The 16,510-nt window shown below is 39.0% G+C and overlaps 1 long non-coding RNA gene across 1 annotated transcript in view; it reads left to right on the top strand.

Moving 5' to 3' along the window:
- The window catches only part of LOC125325970, an 82,586-nt gene extending 68,847 nt beyond the window's left edge, over positions 1-13,739 (top strand). The window contains exons 3-4 of the long non-coding RNA XR_007203642.1: positions 10,761-10,922; positions 13,664-13,739. This is a non-coding gene — a long non-coding RNA (uncharacterized LOC125325970). The remainder of the gene's footprint in view (positions 1-10,760; positions 10,923-13,663) is intronic.
- Positions 13,740-16,510: the final 2,771 nt, after the last annotated feature.

Raw genomic sequence — 16,510 nt, 5'->3', positions numbered from 1 at the left:
CTGTTGATCTGTGTTGTTATGCAGAGGGGCTGTCCTTGTAATCCCTGGCAGTTTTTAAAACTTAAGTGTCAAAACTGTTGCTGGGAAGGCAGGAAGAAACCTCATAGCTCTTAAAAGCAAATTTCTAATCCAATTAGAAACTTTCAGATATCCCAGCTTTTCCTTATGAGAAAAGCATGAACAATAAAAATGGCACGTATGGGGAAATTAGGAGGGCAGGTTTTTTCTGAAAGCAGATGGCAGATACCAAGAGCCAGTCTCGCTATCAGGAAAGCAAACTGGTGAGAATTGCATTTGGGATTACAGAGGAGCTTTTGGCTGATCAGTTTTGTTTGCTTTTAATCAAGTGTCATTACATTACCATTATAAAAAAACCAACCAAAAACCCCAAAGTACATATTGAGGAAAAGTAAAGTGAAACGCTCTAACCTGAAAAAAGCCACAAGTAGCTTAACTGTTGATTCTTGTACATGCAGAGGAAGAAGACATTCCCTTTATACGTGTTTGATACATGACTCTTAATTGTGCAGCCTGCAGAATATATGGAAGAAAGGGTAGAATGAATATTTACATATCCACCATTCACTGTCCATTAAAATGGTAGATTACACTGTAGCTTCTGCAAATGTTCTATAACTGTGAAAAGCATTGTCTTTTGTACATAGAATGGAGGCTTTCATTTTATTCAGGGGGAGACAGCGCTGAATTTACAAAGTGAAATGAATTACCTGTAGCTTCGCAGGCAAAAAAAATTCAGAGAACTGTGGAGAGGTCAGTAGGTTGTCAGAGTGAAATGGTAATTAAAAAAAGGAGACATTCAACTGAAAATTTTCCAAAGGCATTTGGAGCGTGAAACAATAACTGCATCACTGTTGAGTTCATTGTTGTCATTCTAATTTTTCTGAATCACCTCTAATTTTCTTTCAGGTTAATTTCCTTGCTGTCTTTTTTCCCCTGGTAAGGATTATTCTTTTGGGTGTACAAACTTTTTTTCAAACCTGGTTTTAAACAAAAGAGTGTTGATTATATCTTGCCTTCCCTGAGAAGGTCCTCCATCATCTGCCAGATACTAAGTTCACTTAGTAAAAGGAAATCTCTCCTTAGGTCTAATTTGCACTGAGTAAAGCCCAAGTGTTTAAAAATATAGGTAAACTAATATGTTGTTTTCCTTGCATGCTATGGCAGAGCTAAATACACACATTTAGGTTTCTGCATAGTTCCTGTGAAGTCATTAGAGTCAGCCCGTGCCTACTTCTAAATCACATTTGTTTTATATGTAAATTACAATAAATCTCTCCTCTCCTAGCTTTGTTGTCCTGGGAAAAATGTCTCAAGTAACTTTTAGTTCTCAATGGTTTCCCAACATTTGTTTAAGGGTTAAGAGAAAAAAACCTTTGTGTGATGGTCAATGCCTTAAACAATGAGGCAACAATCAACCTGCCACACTTGCTTTGATTTTGTTACAGGTTCTGGCAGACAGACCTTAGGATATTTATGTATCCTTAAAAGAAAACTCCCAAAAAGCTTAGGTAATAAATATCAGCATCTTCTGTGCTGTAGTTCGTTCATAAGTTAGGCCCGGTGCCAACATCTTGTTTTTCTTTGCCCCAAATAAATCCTTCCAGGTGTGTGAGAGGGAGCCCCTTCCACAGCCTACAGCTGCTTCTCAGCCCATTTATTGATTTCCAGAGTTGAGTGAGATGAAAAATAACGTGCCAGAAGCAGAATATTTATATGCAAGGTGGCTTTAATAATTAAGATAACATTTTCTGTGTTGATTTATACTGAAATTTCTTTATTAAATTCCATGGGAAGGAGCATTGACATGCCATCTTGTATTGATAAATCTGACATTTCATATCTGAAGCCCCTACAAAGCCAGTAAGTTAGAGAAGCTTGTAAATGAGAAACAATTGCTTCTCTTATCCAAAGTGGCTTATTCTGATTATTTCTTGACAGATCTTTATGTTCTTCCATGTTACCACAAGAAACAGTAAACAATCACTCTTTTATTACCTGTACTAACTCTCACATTATACAGTTGTACAGCCACGTGCTAAATTCACGTTTCAGATATTCTCTGTCTGGTTAATCAATGATATTTACTGCTGGTGTACATATTGGAAGGACGTTGAGAAAATACCTCTCTCAATACAACAAAACAACCCTCTTGATAAGGGTTGACTGAGATCTCTTACTGAATACATTTTTAGGGGCATTGCTTAGTAAATGTGCTCTTAATTATCAACAAATTAGAGTAAATATAAAGTCAACTATTCTGGAAAACTAGATCCATCAAAAATCTAGTATTTTGTGACAAAACATCCAAGCTAGTGTCTTCTAATTCAAAATTAACATTTCTTATTTCAGCAAGAAAACCCCCAGTCCATATCATGCTTGACTTTAGTGCTTTCCACATTCAAGCCCCAGGACTGATTTCCCAGCTTGGGGAGGCAGACACAGAAAACGGCAATTTTGTAATAACAGTATTTACGTGCTGCTGAAAAGTCTGTGGAATTAGGACGCTATTATTCCTTCTGTACACACAACACAGGGAGCTTCAGGCCTTCTGTAAATATTTGCTCTTTACTGCAAATTTGCTAAGTTATTTTAATTACAGCAAAGCAAACAGGGAGAGCAGAGCTTTTGACATAATCTGCTTTATGTGCCTGTTGTATGTGCCCCGTAGTAAAAGCTGGGGAGTGACACCACTGCTCTGAAATAAATGGTTGAGATGAGTTATTGAGTCTTCAGCTGGTTATGAGAACTATAAATGAGGCATTATTACAAGGAAGTGTTAATTCTAAGAGGGGCAAACTGTTGACACACACACGCACATATATATATATGTATATGTGAAAGAAAATTTTATATTAACTTCTGAATACAGCTGAAATGGGTATTTAAAGTTTTCAAAATGTTGAGACTTTTTCCAAGGATGTTTTAAACCTAATTTTATGTCATTGGAATTGTAATTGTAAGATACAAGTTTAGCTTTTAATGAATGGAAAGGCTTTTATTGTCTTAATGGAAATTATTTTGGAATTTTAGCTTTCACTTATTAATTTTTTTTTTAACTTCTTTTGTGCTATTATGCATTGAAGGGGAGCAGAATATCTATAAAAATTTTTCTCCAATAGAAACAAAAATTGACTCTTCTTCTGTGAAAAGTTAGTGATCCTGAGTAGGCAAAGACTTTCCAGAAAACATGAATGTTTGATTTGGAAAAATAAATTAGTGCTCCATTTTAGAAGGTCCTTGTGGGCAGAGATATTAGCACACAGCAGTGCCCCATCACCTATGGCCATTGGTATTAGATGTTCACTTTTATAAACTTTTTAAAAAAAGACCACCACAGCTGCCTTGTTTTAAAAACCAAAATCTCACTCTTGACAGTTAATCAATAAGCAACAAATGAAAAGTAATAATGCACGACTTGAGAATATTGCTGTGATTCGCAGCCTGAGAATGGGGCTTGCCAATCTGTTCAGATCAATCCATCTTCCCCTGGATTGAACTGGCATCCACATGCCCGTGGTGCACAGGGGCAGTGGGGGAGGATGCCATTTTCCTGGATCTCCCTAGGTGTGGAGAAAGGCAGAAGGTGAGAGAAGACCTGGAGTAGAGGTCGGAAATATCCGAGGGAGGCAATAGTTTTCCTGGTAAGGAAATTGCAAGTGCTCTGAATGTGCTCTTGCTTCAGCCCAGTGCTAAATCTTCCCATGCAGAGGCAGAATGATGAACAAATGAGCAAACACCCTAAATCCTGCTCAGAGGGATTCTGCTACATGGGAAAAATGGATGGGCTTGGCGTTGGGAAGAGGCATCTTTGGTACAGCGTCATTGACTTGTCACAGGGAATAAGGAAAAAGAAACATGCTTTTGTGAGGGTCATTTTTCCTTTGTCACAGGACAGGGAGAAGGAGCAACAGAACTTTTAAAGTGACATTTAAGAAATGATGAAGTTAGCAGGCAAACAAGTTGTGCAGGCACTATATTGCAAATACCTTCGAGCACCTTTCCCCAGGTATATAACTAAATTGCTTTTCATGGCCCTGCCCTTTATCAGCTCTTCCTGAGCTTTCTGTGTGTAGTCTCACTCCTGCAACTAATCTCAGTAGCTAAAATTAATTAGGATATAAACACACCTAGAAAGCCTGTAAAACTTCATTTATGCCTGCAGTATAAGGCAGAACATTTGGCAATGTTAATTGAAATGATAAAAAGCTTTGTAAGGCATCAAGAACTCTTCAAGTCAGTCCTCCCTACCTTGGTTTAATGACATAGTAAATGCTTGCTTTTCTGGATATGATTATAGTTTTAAACACTAAAGAGTGAGAAAATTCCATTATCTTGTGTCAGGGAACCCTCCAGAGAAGATAAAAAGGCAGTTAATAAACAAGATTACTTTCCAATGGCAATTGCTCCATAATAGAAAATTCTCTTTCTAACCTTCTACTTTAGGATGCTAATCAGTTAATCAGCTCAGTCCCATCGGAGTTGCTGGCAGCAGTTTTTCCTCCCATTGGGAAAAAGTAAATGCAAGGTTTCTGCTGAGGTAAAGGAAGAAAGGAAGCAAATAGTAAAACTGCCTGGTTTCGTTTGGAAGTGATGGCTTTAGGCAATTATGCACCTGCAGCACAGACCCTGGTAACAAGCAGCATAGACTACAGTAGGTCTGTTGAGCCTTTTTTTTTTTTTTCTTTAAATGAAGTTGAAATACTATATTTGCATGTATACACCAAAGCAGGGAATAATATCCATGTTCAGTGGCTGGCACGATTCCCATGCACCTCTGCCTTTGGCAAGGTATTAATCTGTGACAGGCTCTGGTGTTGTCTGGCATCAATCACCCCTGCAGCAATACACATTTAGGACAACATTCAAAGGTCTTATTTTACTATTTAATAATAAATGAAATACAGCTGTAGTATTTTCCCCTAATTTCCTATTATGCACGGCCAATATTATTTTTCCTCAGAACTGGCGTTTTCTGGATGCACTCTCCTCAAAGTCAATATTCAGTGTATATGGCTTTTTTCCCAAAGCATAAGAATATTCTTTTAACGGTGATTTTTCTGTTGGTAATTACTTTGTTTACTATTTATAATTATAACTGTGATATTTGCGTACTTTGCTGCTATATAAAAGTGGATATCGAAAGTAGTTGTTTCCCCTCGTGATCTCCAGAAATACACACTTTTGCCCTGTATTTATCTTCTCTTCTTCTTAGCTGTGTAATATTCCTAGATGCCTTGAAAGCAGGCTTGATCTGACATTCAAGCCTGGCTGTATTAGCACATCCCAGCTTTTTCTTTCACCCCTTTTGCCCAAGATTAAATGCCTTTAAGAAAGGAGATTATTTATAGTAGCCCAGAGCAAGTTATTTGGGAAAAAACCCACCATGCTTCCACTGTGCCTGTGAGAGAAATCTAAGAGAATGATCATCAGTGAAATTTAATTCAGTATAAAGAACAAAACTTACAGGTTGTCAAAGGAACTTTGTGTTTTTGGACATCATGGTTGTAGCTGGAAACTGTGGCAATATGTTTAGGTGTCTGTCAAGTCTTTGAACTTGTATTACCCTGTATTCTTTGTAAATAGCATGAAGCCAAGTTGTATATTGAGTTGATTAAAAGCAAGTCTAACAGATACCCCGTCACTAATTACAGTGGCATTTCATCAACAATGGGGAATTTTCTGCAGTTTGGAAGAGATCTATCCAGGATGTCCTGGCAGAGTTTATTGTATTTGTGCCTGGCTTGGAAGGCACCTGATTGGCTGACACCTTTGTTTCTATTGCTTTTGAGAATTCTTTTCAAAGACTGAGTTTTAAGGCTTAATTTGCATATCTACTTAGAATGCACTAATACACAAAAGACCGATCTCTAAAAGTGCAGTTGCAAAATACTCAGATTTATTACTTTGCCTATGTGCTAAAAGTTGTATTAGACCACAGATCAGATGGCCAATTTTGAAACTTTGTCTTAAGCTACACAATCAGAAGACACATCATCTTGACATTTTGGATCTACTAACTCTGCTCCTTTGCTTGTGCTTCTGACTTCACAACTGCACTTCGCTGCACAGGTGGTGTTAAACACTGCTGTTGGGAATGTTGTGCTTCTGTTTTATTTCCATCAGATTTAAAGCTTGCACCTTAATTTATTAATCCTCGTATGTTGAGGAAACCAACACTGTTCTTTTGTGTTTCCATCACATGCTTTCCTCTTCTTTCTACAAAACTATTTAGCTGGCATTAGACAAGCTCCTTTCAGTATTTGAAATAAAAGCTGACCTGCTGACAGGCATGTAAGAGACTTTGCAAAAAAAAAACCCGTGGAAGACTGAGTGCTAGCAATTATGTGGAGCTGCTTGTCATACAGCAGATAGTACAATCCATTCTGATGTTCTCATACAGAGCATTTGCTGTCGTGTTCTAAGGTTCTTAATACAAAAATCATCCTAATCCAGAGGTAGAAACTCCAGCTTCAGAGAAGCACCGCACACAGCCTTGCTGTACTGCTTAAGGCTCAGTCTCTCCTGCAGAGGCAGGGATCTGGGAACAGGCCGGAGAGATTTTCACAACTAGCTCCCAAGGTATTAAGGCAAGTCTGAGCCTGGAGGGCAAATCTTTCTGTAATAGGGACATCAGCTGATGCCTGGGAGTTTCTCTATCCATTTTCCTGTTCGACTGGCCCTTTCCATTGGACACTGGAGGGCTTGCTTCAAACTACAGGCTGGATTTTTTTCATTACAAGGTCTGGAGGACAGTAGTGTCTCTGTACTTCACACAGGGTCCTGTCCCTCTGTGTTGTGGTAATAGAAAGGATAAAAGCTAATGTGCATTATTATTTTTAGTTTCATCAGCCTTTCCTAGAAGGCACATTCTTGCTCAGGTGGTTTGGTTTGTCGTCCTACTGTACCTAATGCTTTAGTTCTCTGGAATGAAGTAATTTCTGCTGTGTAGAGCAGAAACTGAAAATGCCCCCAAAATAGAAGTTATTTCCAGCCAGGAATTCAGTACTGGACTTGATAAACCTTTTTGAGGACCTCTACCAGCTGTGTATGTTCTGGAGGCCAAAATGGCACCTCAGCAAGTGCTTGCAGTTCTTTCTGTGTTCTCAGCAACACCTGGTCACATCTGTAGTGCACTGGAGGCTGTGGATAAAGCAGAAGGTGCACTTATACATAATCATTCACAGTGGTGCTGCTTCTGCAGGACTAGGAGTGCAGAAATCAGTAAAAAACCTCTTCTGAGTGAGCAGACGCCTCTTTGTAGTCAACAACAGAGTGTGGCTATATTTAGAGTGTTCTTTCAAGTTACAACCCACTGTATTGATATATTTTAAACAAATGCTTTCAATTAAGCCAATGCATTTTGCCTTCACCTCCCACTTTCCCCAGAGTTAGACTGATTTGTATGACACACCGTTACTTTTATTAGCAGATCATAAAACAAGCACTCTCTCCAAGGAAAAGCTTTGCCTCTTCTCCACAGGTACTTAAGTGCCCTATAAACAAAACAGAGACGGGGTCTTGGTCATCACTAAAATTACTCTGCCTGAGGAATGCTAAACATTCCTATGTAAGGTGCATGATTAACTACCCCAAAATGAGGAATTCTTGTGAAGATCTGAGCTCCTCTGAAGCTGTAGCCATGTAAGGATTATGCTGCAGTTTGCTTTCTATTCCAACTTATATCAGCTTTTGTGAGCTAATTCCCAGATCACTTAGGCACTCAGGCTTAGAGAATAAAATGTAACTACTGTTGTATGTGAGATACAGCCAATTACACAAAAATGTGAACAAAAGCAGCACAAGAACACAAAAGTGTTCAAGCATCCATTATAAAGAGTTCCAATATCCTTTCTAAATGTCAAGTACAAAATCTATATTTCACATGCAAATAACAGTGGAGTGTTGTTGCTAATATACTCCTGAAATTACATTTTCTTAGCATGACCTTTCTTGCTAACAATAACTTACATTTTAATTAAATCTCTGGCCATTTTCATTTCATGCCAAATATCCCCATGCTGTGTATTACTGAATTTTCATGTCAGAGAAGGAAGTTTAAAGGTCACAGACCTAAATTCTTCCTCGAGTTAAACTTTTTAAATAATACATGAAAGAAAGGACACGTGTGTACTATCCCTACAGGTTTGTAGATACACAGAAACACTCTTGCTTTCACTAAACTCTTCGTGTCAGGATGGGAGGGAAGGATTTGACAGGGTTTTAACTTCAGTGAAATACCCATGGAGCATAAAGAACAAAGATGTAGTTTAGAATTAGGTCTTGGCAGCTCAGCCTCCCTGCTGGAGCTGCAGCATTGCTTAAAGGCTTTCTAATCCTTCAGGTTAGCTCCTGCCTGGAAAACAGGGGGCTTGAACCTTGCCTTTGGAGTGGACATGGTCCCAGAGCCAGAAACTCTGCTTTAGGCATTCTGTCACTTGTCTTCTGGCACCGAGACCTTTGCAAGCTGTGAAATTCTGTGTTGGTGTTTGCAGAGACTTGGGAAGAAAATACATTTAGTTCTGGCTCTAAAGAGCCACAAAATTACACAGATCTAGACTTTTGCTAGGCTGATTATTGTATGCTTGGGAAACTCTTCGGAAAGGATTTCTTGACACTGACTTCTGAGATCAGAGATTGGAGGGGAGAATGGAACTAATTCCCACAGGCAGAGGATCTTTGCCGTAATTACTTCATTGTTTATTGGCCTTTTAACAGTACATTGACAGTGATGGTTGTCTTGTACCAAGTCAAAATGCTGCCTGCTGGTAGCAGAGTGACAAATCAAGAAAGAAGTAGAAATAATTGATCACTTCTTGCAAGAATAAAAGTCATCCTCGAGGTTTTAAAGAGCTGTGAAGCTTAGATGGAGAGTTCTTTTACATATTGAGTGAGTTTATTATATAGCTGAATTTCACACCACCTTACAGGGTCTTGGCTATTACAAGTGTAGTTTTATAAATATATTATATCAATGACTTCGGTGACGGGTGGCCTGAGGGCAGGTAACTTCCAATGCAATCTCCTGCTGTGTCTTCAATAGGAAGAGAAGCTGCATTTACAACTCATGTTCTGGAGCAAATCCTTTTTGTGAAGGAAATGTCTTCCTTAAACACTAGCAATAGAAGGTGCTGTAGTTTCCTGTTACGATAGGATGTCCAGAACTTTTTTTGAGGACTCACAAGGAATTCACTTGAGGAATTAATTACTTTAAATATTATCTAAAAAAAAAAACCCACCTTACCAAGTTTTTCTTACTTGTCAGACACCAGGCACTAGAATGTGTGTGTGTTTGTTCCTGAATTTTCAGGGTCTGAGGGGGTTTTTTGTTGTGGATGTCCTCTTTTATCATAAATTATATAATGATGACAAGAGATAGACAAAAATAAATAAAAACAAGAAAAAAGCAGTGACATAACCACAGCTATTCCTCTGCTTATCATAGGGGAATCATCAGCCAGGGGAAGAAGGCAAGCAATGAAGTGTGTACCACTGAGCTCTGGATAACTAGAAGCAATTTCTGATCAGACTAAGCCCTTGCTTCACATCAGTGCATCTCTAAATAAAAAAGAAACAACCCCATGGCACTGTGTTTATAAAAAGAAAAATATGGAGGGGGAAAAAAATAAGCAACCCAAGAGCGTTATCCTGCAGCTGCACCCAGTGATGTGAATAGAAGCTTAACGGTTTAATTAAGCTTGTTTAGGCTCTCTTGGTTTTCAGGAGCTTTGAAGAAGGGCTCCCATAACTTGCTGTTGGGGCCAACTGGAAAATGTTCAGGAGAAGTTTGGCTTCTGGCTCAGGACTCTGATGAATCTCTTCAAACGTCTGCAACAGTGCACCAGGAGCAATGCCTGCACAAGAGGAAATTGAAAATTCCTCTAGTCACTGAAAGCTGGCAGTGAGTGGAGAGTTGCCAGGGAAGTAACACTTCCCTCAGAGTTGGCAGGATCGGGACACAGGGAGGGGACACAGCACTGTCTTGGGCAGCTCCCGTGTTCCCAGGTGAGGCAGCTATGTCCCATTTTTGGAGGAGAAATGAAGGAGCAGGAGGAGGTTTAACTTGATTCTCCTCTATTGAAGTGGCAGCTGGAGAATAAATCAAGTGGAGCATCCTGCATAAGCACTCATTCTAAAGAATAGCACAAGTTTATTAAGGAATAATGTATGTGAAATGCCTCCACTCATCTAAAACCTCAGAGCAGCCGGCAGCCAGAACCCCATAAAACATTCACTTGTGCAAGTGAGAATTTGCCTGGCAAGAAAGGGCTGTACTAATTAGGTTTTGAAAGGGGCTGTCAGCCTTTTCACCTGATTAGAAAATAGTGAGGATCTGAATCCCCAGCTTCACGCTGTTGTAAACTCCACCACTTCTGTTTAGATGAAGTGATGTGGCAGAATAGGGAAATGAGGGAGAAAATGTTGCCAAGGTATTTGGCAAAAAAATTTGTATTCTTGAAACTAGCAGGAGAATTTCTCAGTGTAGACACTTCATTCTCAACAACACCATCTTGTGTGCTCTCCTTCCTCTTGGTGTGATGCTCAAGAAAGAAGAGTAGTGAATAGATCAAGGCTCCAGTTAACAGCTACAATATGACACAGAAAAGGTGAATTTTGTGTCTTGTTAAGTGAGGGGAGGATTGTGGAGGTCACACTCCATAAAGATTGCTAGAAATTAAGCAGCTCTGACAGGAGCAGGGGGGAAAAGAGTGTAATTGCCTGTTTGTGTTATTCCTCTCCAGTGTCTGTGTGGTGATGCTGGACTCTGCTGGCTCCTTTCACCTTGGGTTGAGAAGACGGGTCACCCAAAGCAGCTGTTCCTGGCAATCCTTGTTGTCTTCCTGAAAGAGACAGCAAGAAAGGTGTGGCTCTAAGAATTGCCCAGTGCCACCTGGCTGGAAAAGGTAACTAACAAGTTTTACAAACTCTGAGATGTTGAGCAATTAAGCAGGATCCTTAGAAATTACTATAAGCTTTGTAATTTTACACACGTGAATGTTTCAGTGATTTTTGTGTGGTTGTGGTCTTGGGTTTTTTGTTCTTCATTATTCTCTAGGGTTAGAACTGACTCTGAATAACCTAAAAGATTGGGCACTCTATTTTCTTAAGATGAAAAAGCTTTTTGTAAGGATTGGGTGGAAAATCTTTGGGGCATCTAGCATATAAACTACACATTTCCCAGGACTCTGTGTGGGAACTGAAGGACCTTAATTTTAAGTGCATTTCTCACAAAACCAAAGTTTATATTAGTTCTGGCCAGGCTACAAGGCACCATTTTTCCATGTTTCCTCAAAACTGTAATTATTTTAGTTATTTTTAAAAAAATAAATATATTGCCAAAACAGTTGATTATGTCCTTCAGTCTAAAAATCCACAATGGAGCCAGACCCAGAAATCAGTTTAATTACCAGCTATCACTAATGCCTTAGAGTCACGGGGTCAGAACATTACATCCTAGTGTTTCCAAGTGTATGAGTTCAGATTCTCCTAGCAATTCCAACCTCCTTGCTGGAGAGCAAACCTGGAATTCAGCCAGCTTTAACCCACCCCAGGCTAAGTTTGGAACTTCCAAAATTTTGGGTCTTAGTCCAATGGACTAAGTCCAGTCCTCCTGGACTTGTGAGGTTTAGAAAGCTCATAAAGCCAGGCCTGCTGTGTGGTGCTGGAGTCCTGGTTTGATGTGAGGGATTTCTGGTGTGACTCAATAGACTGAAATAAAACAAAACAAACACCCCATCAAAAGCCGTGCATTACTTTCCCTTCTCCCCACTGGTTTTTCCCATTTTATAAATGTAATTCCCATTTATAAATGCAGCTATTACAATTCCAATAAAAAACAACAGGCCATCTGACATTGTATCCTTACTCCAACAGGAATTAAAGCCCAGTGTTCCCTAGGAAGGTGAAGGAAGCTGGTGTGGCATGTGGGAAATCTGTCCTGTCTTTAATGGTGATGGCTCCTTTAGCCTCTGACCTTTTTCAGGCAAGAATATCTGCACGTGCCCTGAAGCAGAGAGAACATTTCTGGATCTGCATAAATGCACAGTAACAACAGCCAGTGCCTGTAGCCATGAGATTTGACAGACCTTATAATTTAATCTGAACTAGTGCACTGTGTCTGGAGATAATACTCCTTTTGCATATGCACAATCCTACTACTTGCCACAAAATATCATGCTGTAGTGGTTTTAGTATCCTTCAAATGTAGAAACAGGGCAAGAGTCACCTTTCCATGCAAATAACTATTCTGGTTGCTATAAAGCCAAGTGTAGGGAGAAATAAGGACAACTGCAGTTTTATATCATTAGGGAAAAACCCAGCTCCAGGATATTTAATCTCTTGGAAAGTGGACACATCTGGTCTGCTAGAAAAAGTTAAACATGTAAAATTCTTTTAATGTGGTACTTGTGATGTTTCTGAGTGGTTTTCAGACCCATCATCAAGGTACTTCAGCATATGCTTAATTTTAAATGTGAGAGTATCATTGGCTTCAATAGCGTTACTGAAGTGCTTCAAGTTATGGAAATGCTGAAGCACCTCAGCAAATTGGAGTGGGAAATACTGATAAGATAGGTATGATATTGTCTGAGGAGACATATCTTAGATTGACAGCAACTGTATTTTAATTGTCCCCAATTTCCATGGCGTATTTCTGTGGCAAGGTCATGTTACAATACCCTGCTAAGGAGTTGTAGCCTAACAATTATCCACTGCCCCAACAGCAAAAATGATCCAAATGTATTGCTATTTGAATGTAATCCTAAACCACGATCAGCAGAGTCACTCATGACTGTCCTCTAACCAGGACTGAAGATAAGCCAGAACCCGAGCCTTCATTGGCATCCTTCTGTAGATCTGCCATGCCAGTAATTCAATTAGGGGAACATAGATGTGCTGCAGTGATTAGCACTGCTCCTGTTACAGCTAGGAGTAAGGAATGTTTACAAATGTCCTTGAGGTAAAAGGACCCCTAAGTAATTACTGTAATTGCACAAGAATTGCTTATAATTGCTGGACTTGCCAGAAAGGCCTTTCAGAGGAAATCTGTACAGCCAGTTGCATTGCTGCCTCCTCAGATCAATGTGAGATTAGTCCCAATGCACGGGGCAAAGGAGCAGACAATTAGCATTTCATTAGCAACAGCCCAGCTGCAGGACTCAAATCAGGGATGATCTGGGCAGGACACACCTTCAGATGTTTATGAATAACTAATAATCACCTCCTCTGCTTATTTTTTTTCCCTTCATTTTCTTCACTGTCTTTCAAACAAAATCTTGCCATAATAGTCAGATTTCCATGCATTAAACCCTCCCATTAATAATAGAGTATGTGCATCAGCAGCATAATTGTTTTCAGTGTATTTTTCTAATCAGTTTTAATATAAATAGGTAAAAAAATCAAACCCAACACCTGCACCTTATATCCAGACTGTCTTTTTTTCCTCTTTCTGCCAAAACAGGCAGAATTCCTGCTAGTTAGTGGCAGCTTATATGTGAAACATTTCTTCGGCACTGTTGAGCTCCAGTTTGTTTGCCTGGGTTTTCCATAAGCTCTGCTATCTGTCAGAGGCAGACTAAAGGTCTTCCCAACTTATTGAAAATGTAGCATCTTTTCAACAATCCGTGAATTCCTATGTCTGTAACAGAGAGGGAAAGAGGAAGCCAGAACATCAGTAACATGATCTTGCTGAAGAACCAGAAGTAATAAGGAGCCACTGGTTTAAAAAACGTATGTATGTATGTTTATATGTATTACCATCTAATTATTTAATAAATCTAGCAGATGCCCTGAAGATCCATCAGTCTTTTAAAGCAAAATGAAAATAAGCCAAAAATTTAAAAATTAGACTCAACTGCCAGAATTAGAACTCCAAATTTTGCTCTTTTGCCTGTGTTTAAGCATTTAAGTGTTCAGTTTTAGCTTGGACAGAGCCATGTACATCCAGCACTTTCTATTGACTTGAGGTTATTATTTACTCAAGAAATTATCTAGGACTTGAGGTTTTAAATTTTAGGCTTCTCTCCTTCTAAAGGCTAAGACACTTGAGAAATTCTGATAGAATGAGTACTTTTTAAGGTTTTTTGCAGAAGAAATAATTTATTTAAACCAAAATCAGAATTTAAATGAATATTCCCTTTTGAAGAATTAATTAAAATTAATTCTTTTTTTTTCTGCAAAGCAGCATGTGCATAAAATCTTTTTAATTTTTACCATCTTTGCTCATCCTGAATAATTCTTAGTGCCCTTGTGGCATCAAGATGGAAAGGCTAATGATCCTGCTGAGGCTACAACTTTGGGCTTCTCTCTCTTTTTATCTTGATCTGGAAAGAACTATTCAGTGCATTCAGCATTCTGTCATTTTGTCTGATCTGTCACCCTGTGAGATTCATTCAAATATATCACATTTATCACTGGTCACCACAGGCATCAGCCTCTCTCTGTTGTACTGCCACTGCAGGGGATAGGATCAGAAGCCAGCAATTAGGGAAGGGTTAAAGAGACCTAAGGATACTGGTGAAGGTGACAGGAAAATTAATTTTGTACTTGAGTTCTGGTTTTGTCTGCTGAGATCTTCAGGAAATGTTCAACATGTCATCTCAGCAATTTACAAGTTTTTTTAATGTGATTTATCATTACCCATTTACAGCAGAGTTCCTGCTGTTCACTTCATAGTTTTGTTTTTCGTTGTTTTGGTGAGATATGACATTAATTTGCCTTCACATCTTTTATTCATTTCAACTATGCAAAAATTCCCTAATATGTATTACCACATGGACTCTGGAAAATACAACATATGATTGTAGTCAAGATTGGAGAAATACATGCACATATATTACGAAGAAACACAGAATTCTCTCTTGCAAGAGGTTGTGACAATGTTTGTGTATTTGGAAGAGAACTATAAACCCTCTCACTGAAGGCACCCAGTCCATTTCTGTAATTATCCTTGTGGTATTAAACAAGCCCAGAGCAACAGACAGGAGTGGAGTTTATTTACTGTTTCTTGCACTAAGCTTGTATACGAGTGATAATTTTGTTTTACACTTTCCCAAGCCAATAGAAAACAGTTGAGCACAACCTTTTTTAAGTGGTTTTCTGTCATTCTATTTTCATTGACTTCAGAAGAAAGATGGGATTGCGCTGGCTCACAAATACTTGCTTGTTAGGGAAAACAGTTCAGGTGTCAAGGTTTGTGGCAGGTGTAAATTGAGTGATTCCATATGGTCTTAAAAATTATTCAACCTCAGCATCAAATCCCATGTTAAAAGATTCAGGAAAATGCAGAACAACCTAATTTAGCACCTATCAGTTTAGGAACCTCTCTACCTTTTCACTAAGATGGATGAACAGAGGAACCATGGCAGATCTGTCATATCCATGAGACATTCTCTGGAAAGCTATTAAACTCCTAGAAATCATCCTAGAGCCTCTCATTACTCAAAAAGCAGAATCTCTGAGATAAGATAGACTTTAGGTGCTTCTTCCAGGGTTTAGTTCTCCTAGGCACTGGCAATTGTCCAAACTAAATTGACCTAATAATTATTAAATCTGCTTCGTTCAGAACTGGTACTGTTAAAGACAGTGGTACTGTTTCTTAATTTCAAAAAATAAAATAAAAATTATGGCTGACTCACATGTTCCAGCTCTGTCCCCCTCTCTGCTATTGAAGTATTCCTGCCCTGCCTACCTCTGGCAACAACACTGAACTTAGCTGGAAGTGCTATTTTTATTTCCTTATTTAGGAGGTAGGTATCCTATGTCCTTCTATGAACATATCCAGAATGGAGCCATAATGCAACCCATAAATCGAATTGATAATGTTTCCAGGGTGTGATTGTATGAAATCACTGGCTTTTATGGATTATATTTAAAATCATGATCAAATTCTCCTCATGAATATGGTATCTTCCAAAAAATTCAGAAGCTTTAGCTCTGGGTTCTAATTTTCCTCTAAAAAAGGGAAGTAGGATCTTGCAATGTGCGGAGAAGTGCCAGTGTGCCACAGGCCTGGGCAATTGCTTCCCTCAGCAGTGAGAGAGGAAAATGGGACAGGCAGTCATTTTTACCTCATGCTTTGTTTCAATCTAACACCGTTGCTTGGTAATTATTCCTCCAAAATACAAATAAATGTCACGTTGATGAGAACATTGTCAAGCAGTAGTAGAGAATGGTTTGGGTTTTAGCATAAAATATATTTTAATGGAAGTTTATCAGGCCTCGTTAGGTTGCAGGAAAAAGCAGTTGGGAGCCTTTTGGTTGTTCCAGATCACCAAAGTCTCCTTACTGGGTTTTAAGGGGGGTAGAAAGGAGATTGTTCGTATTCCATATGCAGTGTGTCAAAATAAATATATGCAAGAGCCAGTGACAGGAATGGTAATTGATAGGATGCTGGGAGTGATGTCATATCAAGTGCTAATCAGACTGCTTTTCCAATTATCAGCAGTACCACTCAATAACTGACAACTTCCAGGTTCTCTGGAGCCTGTTGGAA

Source organism: Corvus hawaiiensis, chromosome 5 (assembly GCF_020740725.1).
Source record: "Corvus hawaiiensis isolate bCorHaw1 chromosome 5, bCorHaw1.pri.cur, whole genome shotgun sequence".
NCBI lineage: Eukaryota > Metazoa > Chordata > Aves > Passeriformes > Corvidae > Corvus > Corvus hawaiiensis.
Note: the sequence above shows the minus strand (reverse complement) of the source record. Positions and strands in the feature narration are given on the sequence as shown.